Source organism: Elephas maximus, chromosome 25 (assembly GCF_024166365.1).
Source record: "Elephas maximus indicus isolate mEleMax1 chromosome 25, mEleMax1 primary haplotype, whole genome shotgun sequence".
In the NCBI taxonomy this organism is placed as follows: domain Eukaryota; kingdom Metazoa; phylum Chordata; class Mammalia; order Proboscidea; family Elephantidae; genus Elephas; species Elephas maximus.
The window spans coordinates 18,608,968-18,612,925 of NC_064843.1; positions in this window are offsets into that span (position 1 = coordinate 18,608,968).

Sequence of the window (3,958 nt, forward strand, 5' to 3'; positions counted from 1 at the left end):
TGAGCACCTGTGATGTGGCAGGCAAACGCTAGACCCTGAGGTCTGAGATAAACCAGAAAGACCAGCCCCTGGGTCAGGAAGCCCACCATGTAGCTGTTAGACTCTAGCAGAAAAGACAGGCACATAAACAAGTCATTGATGTGTATGGTGACCATGGAGAAAAAAAAAAAATGGAGAGGGGGGTCTTAATCTAGTCTGAGGAGCATCAAGCCCCCATCCCCCCACTGAGACCTGTCACTAGCAGCTGTGTTGACCTGGGCGATTCACCAACTCTTTCTGAGCCTCAGTTTCCCCACCCATAAGTGGATATAACCATAGCAATGGGTGTTAAGAACTGAATGCCTTACAGTATTTAGTCAATGCCTGGCATATAGACATAACACAGCCTCGTGGTTAGCACATGGGCTTTGGTACCAGCCTAGTGATCCCAGCTCAACCACTTACTAGCTGTGGGAACTTGGCCAGGTTTGTTAATCCCTCTGAGCCTCTGTTTTCTCACCTGTTCCCCATTGCCATCAAGTCGATTCTGACACATAGCAATCCTACAGGACAGAGTAGAACAGCCCCATAGCGTTTCCAAGGCTGTAATCTTTATGAAAGCAGAATGCCATATCTTTCTCCCATGGAGCTGATGATGGGTTCGAACTACAGACCTTTTGGTTAGCAACCAAGTGCTTAACCACTGCACCACCAGGGCTCCTTGTAAAATGGGGCTAATTATAACATCGTTGTGGTATGGACCAGTTAGCTAATACAGTGCCTGGCATAGAGTAAACAGTCAATAAACGTCAGTTAATATTATAAGCCTGGGTTCTCTACCCAGAACCCGTTCTCTAGAGGAGCAAAACCAGTGAAGAGTATATATATAAATAGATATATAGAGAGAGTTATTTCAAAGAAATGGCTCATGCAGTTGTAGAGGCTGGCAAGTCCCAAATCCATGGGTCAGGCGTCAGGCTGGAGGCTTCTCTTGACTCGTGGTTACAGAAGCTGACCAACACTTTCAAGTGGAGCCTGCATATTGCACGGAACCATCCATAAACTAGGCACGAGTTTTCTCTTCCTCAGTCAATTGATCATAAGAAATTCCACATGAGGCCATAGGCACAGACTGGGAGAAGGAAGGTAATGTGACAGGAGTTGAGACCATGGGCATTTGGGCCACTTCCTCGTGTAACTTACTTGTGCCCTCAGGTCCTACTTGAGCTGATCTCATATATACCACTTCCATTTAAGGATGAAGTGCTACTGTGCACCTCCAACTCTATATGGCTGTGTGGGTCAGATAACACCCAGTTCATGACCAGCAGCTGAGGCTGCATGGTGGCTTGGTGGCCCATGGTTAAGTGTTCAGTTTCTACCAAGGCTCAGTAACAAGCCAAAAGTTGTTTCTCAAAAGGAGAGTAGATATCTGCAGAGAATGGCAGGACTTTGCTCCAAAATCCTAAGGGTCTGCGCTGTGATTCATCAATAGGACCTGCCAAAGACTCCAAACAGCATCTCTATCTGCCATGACACTTCAAGCACCATTGGATCAGGTGGAATATATGGCCCAAGTGGCAGAGTGGCTTGCACGGCAGCATCAACCTTTTGCAGAGCCTTCTCTTGTTCTGAGCCCTACTCAAAACTAGCAGCTTTTTAAGTCACTTGATAAATAGGCTGGAATAGCATGCCCAAATGAGGGGTTCGTTGCCTCCAAAATCCAAAGAGGCCCATCAGGCGTTGTGCCTCCTTTTTAGTTGTAGGAGGGGCCAGATGCAACAACTCCTTCTTCACTTTAGAAGGAATATCTTGACATGCCCCATACCACTGGATCCCTACAAATTTCACTGAGGTGGAAGGTGCCTGAATTTATGTCGGGTTAATTTCCCACTCTCTAGCATGCATATGTCTTACCAATAAGTCTAGAATCATTGCTACTTCTTCCTTACTAGGTCCAATCAGCACGTCATCAATGTAGTGGACCAGTGTGATGTCTTGTGGAACGGAAAAGCGATCAAGTTCCCTGCAAACTAAATTATGACATAGGCCTCAAAGTTGATGTAGCCCTAAAATAGGCAACTGAAGGTGTATTGCTGGCCTTGCCAGCCGAAGGCAAACTGCTTCTGGAGGTCCTTGGAAACAGGTATGGAGAAAAAGGCACTAGCCAGATCAACAGCTGCATACCAGGTACCAGGAGATGGATTAATTTACCCAAGCAATGAAACCACACCTGGCACATCAGCTGCAGTTGGAGTCACCACCTGGTTAAGCTTACGATAATCCACTGTCACTCTCCAAGATCCATTCATTTTTGAACGGGTCAAATCGGGAAGTCGAATGGCGATGTAGTGGGAATCACCGCCCCTGCATCCTTCGAGCACTTGATGGTGGCAGTAATCTCCGCAATCACTGCAGGAATGTGGTATTGCTTTTGCTTTACTATTTTCCTAGGTAGGGGCAGCTCTAATGGCTTCCACTTGGCTTTTGCTACCATAATCGCCCTTACTCCACATGTCAGGCATCCAATGTCGGGGTTCTTCCAGTTGCTGAACATGTCTATTCCAACTATGCATTCTAGAACTGGGTAAATCCCTACAGGGTCGGTTCAGGGGCCCACTGGACCCACCGTGAGATAGAACTGAGCTAAGACTCCATTAACAACCCAACCTCCATATGCCCCTACTCTGACTGATGGGCCGCAGTGACATTTTGGGTCAGTTCGGAGTCAGTACCCAGCAATCTCCCAAAATTCTGATTATTTCCTTTTCCGCAATAAATAGTCACTCTCATAAAAGGCCAGATCCCTTTGGGGAAGACTGGGACAAAGTTAACAGTATAAATTTTTGGCAGTGTAGTGGGTCTTTCCTCAAGGGTACCTGGCCTCCCCTTCATTCAAGGGGTGTGTGAGTCTGTAAACTGGCTCAAGTCTGGGAATTGATTGAGGGACTGTGACTCTATTCTGGTGACTCAAATTAGATTTCCATTCACATGACCTAGAATTCTTCCACTTGTACAGATCGAGTAGATATTTAGTAAATTTCACTCCTAGGGACATCATGACTAAGTAGCCAATGCCATAAGTCCATAGGAGTCAGACTATGCCGATTACTGCTTTGACTCTGCTGTCCATTATGGTAACCATGCCCATCTTGTCTTTGGCGATTAAGTGTCGCCTCTTGGCCCTACCACCAATCAGCCCCATTGCAGTTAGGTGTCTTAATTCAGTTAGGGCAGTTCCCCCTGTCAAAACTGACTTACGTAAAATAGCAATCACGGCAGTCTTCAAGGATCCTGGAGCTCCTTTCACAAATTGGTTCCTCACCATTGTGGTAAAAGGTGTGTCCTCTGAACACTCCATGGGTGGGTCTGTGGGTCCAACTTGATAAATCCACTCTAACATGCCAATTTCCCTAAGTCTTTGGATACATTCTACTGTATACCAAGGCAGGTCTGGAACTTCAACTTGATTTAGTGTAGGCCGCCTAGTAATCTATGCTTCAGTGAACCGTCTAAATAATCTATTAGGTTCTGTTCTAATCTCTCAAGCTGAAGCCTTGAATGAAGAATCTGTGCTTAGTGGGTCCATATCAATAAACTCAGGCTGATCCAACTTTATGTTCCTTGCACCATTATCTCACACATTTAATAGCCATTCCTACACATATTCTTCAGGTTTCTGTTTGTATATATTAGAAAAATCAAGCAGTTCTTTTGGAGTGTAACGTACCTATTCTTGGTTAACACTTTGTACTTCACCTCTTGGGGCTTGCTGGTACTTAGATCTAGTTATAGGTCTAGAAGCAAAAATGAGTGGCAGGGGTGGGTCCTGGGGACATCCAGCAATGTCTTGTAGGGTATCTGCCGCAGGCGATGCCCCAGGCAATGCCCGAGGTGCCACTCCAGGTGGTATCTCATACAAAGACTCTTCATGCACAATTGAGTTAATCTCATCAGATGAGGGTGGAAGAGATAACGG